Below are 7,122 nucleotides of genomic sequence, written 5' to 3'. Positions count from 1 at the left end.
ACCTGCTTGGCAAGACCTCAGGGCCCAGAACCAAAGGCTGCATGTGGAAGGGGTCTGTTTGCTATCTCCAGCTTCTGGGCCTGGGCTCCCTTTGTCTACACTGGTGCCTAGCCTCTGGGTAGCATGTCCTGGGTAGCCTTGCTCCACTCAGCCTACTGCCTCTGGATGGTGTCGCGAGGCCCTTGGTATAGCTGCCCACAAGCTGGTCACCACGGCTGTTTCCGTGGAGACCTTCCCTGCCAGGCCACTCAGATTCCACATGTCTACGAAGAACTGGGGTGAACCTGTGGAGATGATGATGTGGGCAGGATGCCTTGTGGGTGAGGGACAGAGCCAGAGTCACCTAGGCAGCCTCCCTCCCCCAGCTCCTCAGACATTCACAGTCAAGGAGCCCTCTCTATTCAGAGACGGGGGGGGGGGGGGGGGGGGCTGGCCATCCTAAGTGCCCACCCACATCCCAGTCCAGAACCCCTATGAGCAGCAGCAGGAACTGTGAAGGAGAGCCCCACCTTGACCCACGTGCCTGTAGCGACATCAGCAGGCCAAATCAATCCTCAGTGTCACCCCGCGAGTTCCTCCATTAGACCCTACACTGTCCACTCCCCACTCAGCCTCCACCCAGGACCAGGAGCCACTTTCTGCCCTGATATCTTTCCTAGTGACTTCAAGAGCAACTACATTTTAAAGGGACAGTCCTCATGGAAGTTTGAAGGTCGAGCAGGAATGTGTTTGGTGGCAGAAGGAAGAGAGCCATGCTTGCCAGAAAACACCACCAGTGGAGAGGTCATGCCGAGTACAGTCCTCATGTAGTCACCATCTCATGGTTCTGGGCGTGGGGGTCTGAAAACAGGCACATCCCAGGGGTTAAACATGGGATGCTTCAGAGACGGTTCATCCCATGTGCCGGAATAGAAAACGAAAGGACTCCAGTTTCCCAGAATCCACTTAGTCACTGGCTCTGTTCTGCCTATGGCAGGTAATGGCGGTCACGGAACTCGGGGATGACCATCACTGTCCACTGGACATGATGCAGGTTGGAAGCCAGAGGCTACCTCTGGCCATGCTGGAGAGTCATATCTTACACTTTCACTTCCAATGAGCCCGTGAACAGTACTGGGAGAACGAGAGGGCAGGAAGGTGGGACAGCCGCCTCCAAAAGACATGTGTGAGGCTTGCCTGACTCCTGGGGCTGGGCAATGTGGTCTTACGGAAAAGGGATCTCAGCAGATGTCATTATACTTGAAGCTCCTAAGCCAGGATCATCCTGGATCATCGCATGGATTATCTGAGTGACCCCAAGTCCGGTGACATTGTCCCCCTAAGAGGCAGGAGGACGCTGGCACAGGGAGGGTGAGGTATGACAACAGAGAAAATACATAGTCACATGGCCAGAGGTGAGGCTGGAAGACTCTCCTTCAGCATTATTGGCGTGGTGAAGGCCTCCACACCTCTGCTGGACCTCCGGGTTCCGGGATGGGGCAGCAGGTGTCTGCTGTTCCTGGCCACTTGTCACAGAAGCCTCAGATGTCCTGCACACTGGCCTTGGTCTAACCCAGGGTCAGAGACTCCAGATGCAGGCCTGGAGTTCCAGGATCACAGTCTCCTGCCCACAGAGAGTGTTGACATCCCTGGGGAGGGCCAGAGGCAAGGGTAAAGGAAGGGTCACCATAGCCACCCCATTCCTTGAGCTACTCGAGGCCCAATTGCGGTCCCCTACATAGAGACACTTGGTAGCTTGGAAAAAATTCTACAACTGTGTGACGTTCCAGGATTCAAACCCAGCCCCGGCATGTAGGGATATAGCCCCACCCATTGGGGGCGTGTTCGCCTCGGGCTAATGTTTACGGATTAATCTGCCGGGCGTGATCCCAGCAGCCCTTTTTCTTTTGCTCCGCTTTTCCTGTTCTCCGCGCTAATATTAGACCTGTTTTTTTGGTACCAACTACATGAGACAATTTCGAATGGTACACATTTTTGACAACGCTCTGGTCGGACCTTCTCAAAATGCTCTGAGACTAGTTAAAATTTTCTTAGGTCAAAGGTTAATTTGGGAATTTTACCATCATTTGCTTTCACAGGACCCCCTAAGAAGAACGTCGCCCCCATGTCAGCTAGAAGCAATCTTAGAGGACAACATCCCCTCTCCCAACAGAGTTTGCCCTCAGGGTTGGGGACATCTTTTAGTGGTTGGTTTAGGGTTGAGGGGATGGGGTGATATTTTTATGAAAAAAAAAAAAGAAGAGGAAGAAGAAGGGGGATTAACTGGTTTTATGGGATGATTGGTATTTGTGAATTACTGTTTATAGAAAATTGTATTGGTACTGTTTCTTGTATATTGATATATTGAATATTGAATGTGAGTGTTCCTACCTCTATTTTTGTATGAGTATGCTTATAACTTTGTCTATATTGTATTGATACATCTACCATATTACATTGTACATTTCTACCTCTGATACTATGACATTGTTTACAGTTGAAGATCATTGTCTTCTTATATTGCACAGTTGTTTATTCTTTTAGTCTTCAAGTTAGATAGGTATTGAGAATTATATGTTTGTCATATTTATTTTTAAGTTAATCAGGTCTTTTAGTTACATAGAGATTATATTTAGTATAGATAGTATGATCTTCAGCCTCTTCAAGAGCTGTAGAAAATGGCCTTTAATCTAACCTAAAATTTCTGTGCCAACGAGACACAATTACTCCTGGCAACACCACTCTACTCCCGAGAGAACGTTGAGCACCAAAGACACTCCACTGGGAGCTTGTCTTCTTGGCAGAACTGGCCTTTGGGTTAAGAAAAGCCCATACCTCAACTTCTGACAAAGATACAGACTATCCCTAAGTGGATGAAACAGGATTGTCTTATCCTGCCAAGACAGGGTAAGATAGTTCTAAGAATGGTATGCTAGTTATGTTAGGCCTTAGCCAAAGTTGGTTGACTCAACATTGCAAACGAGACTTTGGATGATTGCCCAGGTAGTCAGTTGTCTCTGTCAATTGTTGCACATTTTGGATATCTCTCGATTGTTAAGTAATATTTATTCCCTTCTCAGATCTTTGACGGAGTTGAAGATTATATAATTGTAGTTACTCTCTATGTTATTTAGACTCCTTGAGATAGAATGTTTAGCAAAAGTTTTGTTCTCAATAATGTTTGTTATATTTATTATTTGTTATTATTGTATATAGTTGTATTTGGTTTAGTTCTATCTTATTTAGACAAAAGGGGGAGATGTAGGGATATAGCCCCACCCATTGGGGGCGTGTTCGCCTCGGGCTAATGTTTACGGATAAATCTGCCAGCAGCCCTTTTTCTTTTGCTCCGCTTTTCCTGTTCTCCGCGGGAACCTGTGGTCCTGTAAGTCTATTTCCTTATTAAAGCTGTATATATCTATATAATCTGTCTGCATTCATTTGCGCCGCCACACCGGCGAACACGGGCGAGGCTCCTCCTTCACAGACCCGATGCTAGCATTGCCAGTCTTGAGGGATTCTCATAGCCTGCAGACCTCCGTATGTGCACAAACACCGTCAACTTCAAACCCTTGTGGGGGCAGGCAGCAGCGTCTAATCTCGAAACTCTAGAAGCTTCATCCCATCATATGATTAAAAAAAAACCCTGAGCCCCACCAGGACCTGTGCTCCCACAGAGAACCCCTCAGCTATGCCTGGCCTAGCTCGTCCTCCACCACCTCTCCCCTGGCAATGGAGGCTGAGCAGGAGATATGAGCTGTGCCTTAGCTTGCTGCTTTATTCTGAAAGCATTCTCCTCGTTGGACCCAACACCGTGAGTTACAGCTCACTAGAAAGCTGGAGGGGAGAAACTGCAGACCAGCAACAGCAGCCAGGCCTCGAGGCAGAGAAAAGGAGCAGAGAGAGGGCTTGGCATGGGCTGCAATGTGGGACACGCACACACATGCAGGGTCTCAGCACCCACATGCTCACTGAGCATGGGCCATACAAGACGAGCACATTCTAAGCACACTCCAGCGGTTTGCCAATGCGGACATGCTGTGAAGACCTCACGGTTTCCTCCTTGGCCCTCTGGGGGCCAGTTACATACCACAGTCTCTGCTTATCAGCTTTGGTTGTGACAAGGGTCTACCCAGAAATGTTCAGACTGCAGCCTAGCTGACAGGTGTCTATCATGCCCGGGGGACCCATGATACTCTTGATACCCATGAGTCACCTAAGCTAGTCAAGATGTGCCGCTCATGGCCAAGCCAGCGCTTGCTATAGGGTTCAGTGGCCCAGCCAGTGGCTTGGGCTAACCTTTTGTGTCTATCTCGTCTGGCATTTTAGTCCTGCTTTGAGAACCCCAGAAAGTCTGAAGAGGCTCTGTGTGTTTACCTATCACTAGGTGGAATGAGGTCGCATCAGCTCCGCAGGACCGCGCATCCCAGCTCACAGACTGGGCTGCCATTTGGCCCCATTTTCCCAGTAAACAGGCTCGATGGCTATTCTCAGTTATCTAAATGGAGTGGCAGCTGGGTATGGCCTGGATTAGCTGTATCATTACCACCCTATGGCCAGGGTGTTAAACCTACCCACTGCACACCCACCCACTACCATCCATACACCTGCCCTCCTATCCTCCTGCCCGTTCACACTGTATTTCCATCCACCTGTCTTAGCTGGTGTCCTGTACCTGCAGATCAGGCAAGACAGAGTAAATACAGCCTAGCCTTGTCCCTAAGCAAGCTGAAATCAAATTCCAGGGCACCTACTTGCCGTATGAGTCACAGTCCTGCCCATCACGTTGGCCCTCCCTGAGGGGCTTTGTTTCAATCTCCCCCCCACCCCACCCCCAGCTGCATGACTCTATGTGAGCCTTCAGCTGCCTGGTGCATTTGCCCCATCATGGTCACTGACTGGACAAGGTGCCTTGGGGACAGAGCCCACTCTTAAGCCCAGCCAGATGGCTGCCCCGCAGCTGATAGGAAAGAGCAGGTCAGGGTTTACAGGGCAACCCCCATTAGGCCTGGAGCCTGTGCTCGGCCTCCCTCCCATCTGTCTGTGTGTGACTCCGGTCTTCTCCTTTCCTGGCCTGTAGCCTCTGAGAAGCCCCAGGGCAAGACCTTGGGGCTGGGCTTTTGCTAAAAGGTCAGAGCCCAGAACGAGGACAGATATTCCATAAAAGGCACAGACCTCCGAGTACAAGGGAGCCAGCTGCTGGGAGTGAGCTGCTGGGGCCTGCAGCATGGAGGAATGTGGGTCAGGCCCTCCCACATGTCCAGTGCCTTAAGGGAAGCTGGGGTTGGGGAGGGGGCACAGGTCACAGACACCTCCCCCGACTGCCTGGCCTCCTCCTGCCACCCCTGACTTTGCCTAGCTTTCCTTTGTCTGGTTTTCCCTCATCAGAAAGCCCTGTAAAGATGACCACGCATGGAGGCCCCATCAGAGCTCTTGGCCAGGAGCCACCCTCTGTGCAGGGATGAGGGCTGAAGAAGAGCAAGGGAGGGAAGTGAGAGTCTCAGTCCAGGCTGTGTATGAAAGGTACCCGCTGAGGTCACACAGCCAGGAGGTCCAGCTGGCCTAGGTCTGCCTTCTAGGGACCTGACAGCCATGGGGCTCTCTCCACTTCTTACTCCCCTCCCTTGCTCTTCTTCAGCCCTGATCACACTCTGGGTCTAACCCAGGATCCTCAAGCACAGGCCTAGTGTACAGGCTTTGTCTTCCCAAGGCATCAAGATGGCTAACCACCTGCTCACTTCCTCCTCACAGAGTTGATAGGTCACATGGGGTGTGAAGTGCAGAAGCAGCTGCCAGGGTGACCTGAACGAACACTGTAGGGCCCCGCAGTCATAATGCCAGTCTCCTAGGCAAGCAAGGGGAAGTGTCCAGCAGTAGGTGCTTCAGAGGCCACAGAGGCTTCCTAGTTCAAAGGGAGCTGACCCGGCCAAGGTGGTGAGGCCCAGGGGAGTCCTGGACATGTGATGGACAGCTTTCTCTACCAGCAGGGACTGGACCTTGCAGAGTGGGACACGTGGCCAGGATGCCATAGGGCTCTGTCCGGCTATGCCATCCCTTGGTGAACACCGTTAGGGACAGGCTGTCCTTCCCACACCAGAGGCTAAAGACAAAGCATTTCCCCGTCTGTAAAAAAGGGTGGAGGGAATAGCAATGAGGTCTAGTGGTCACCTTTGTCCTAAGAGGGACACAGACCACGGCTTCATTGATATGATGAAAGTCTTGACTTCACCCAGAATAACACTCAAACCTCCCAGTGTTCTTGGCTCCAGACTCGGGGTGCTTCCCATCCGATGCCATCTGCCAGCCCTGAGTTGAGAATTGGTAGGTGGGGTAGACTGAGGTGAAGAGGGTCCTGTTCAGCTATGCTCAGTCAGCAGCCCAGATTAAGCTCCAGTGATTGCCTGAGCTGAGGCCAAATCACCCCGCAAAGGAGCGTTCGAGAGCCTGCGATTTAGGAGGCAGGAGCCGAGTATCCTTTCCAGGGGGGTGCTCCAATCTCAGGACCTGCCCCCCACATCTTCCGGGCTGTCACACTGGCTGCCAGCTTCCTCCTGTTTAAATATTTAATCCAGTTAAATAGTAAACCTCTTCCGAGTCCCAATTACAATTGGATCGATTCTCTGCGGCTGTGGGGACCAGGCCTGGTGTTGTGCCCCCCACCAACGAAGTCCACCATCTTGGGTGGGGATTGGGAGATGGGATGGAGAAGGGGAAGGGTCAGAAGAGGGCGAAGTGAGTAAGAGGTCTGTATGCAGAGGAGGGGTCTGGCACAGAGATGGGGTTAGGGAGGAGCCTGGGAGAGGGAGAGCTCTGGAGGCAGGGTTGTTCTTGCTTCTTGGTGCTGGCCTGGCTCTTAGGGACTCCTCTACCTGTGAGTCCCCTCTCAGCACTGCTTCCCTGCTCAGACTGGGCAGGAAGGGAATGTTCGCTCTAGTCCCTAAGGACCTGTCTAGTGGGAGCCTATGAGAAAGAGAGATGGAAGATCTGTCGCTGCTCCGGGGACCTAGCCTGCCCCACAGGATGGGCTGAGCCTGGGAGTTTCCATTCTCTGAGCAGAGGACCAGAGTGGGTGCCTGTAGAGGGGACCTTGAGAGCTGGGCCTATTTCTGTTTAAGAGTAGCTTCCAAACTATCATATATTTTA

The sequence above is a fragment of the Chionomys nivalis genome, chromosome 7 (assembly GCF_950005125.1).
Source record: "Chionomys nivalis chromosome 7, mChiNiv1.1, whole genome shotgun sequence".
Classification (NCBI taxonomy): Eukaryota; Metazoa; Chordata; class Mammalia; order Rodentia; family Cricetidae; genus Chionomys; species Chionomys nivalis.
The sequence above is the reverse complement of the archived record's forward strand: the minus strand, read 5'-3'. Positions refer to the sequence as shown.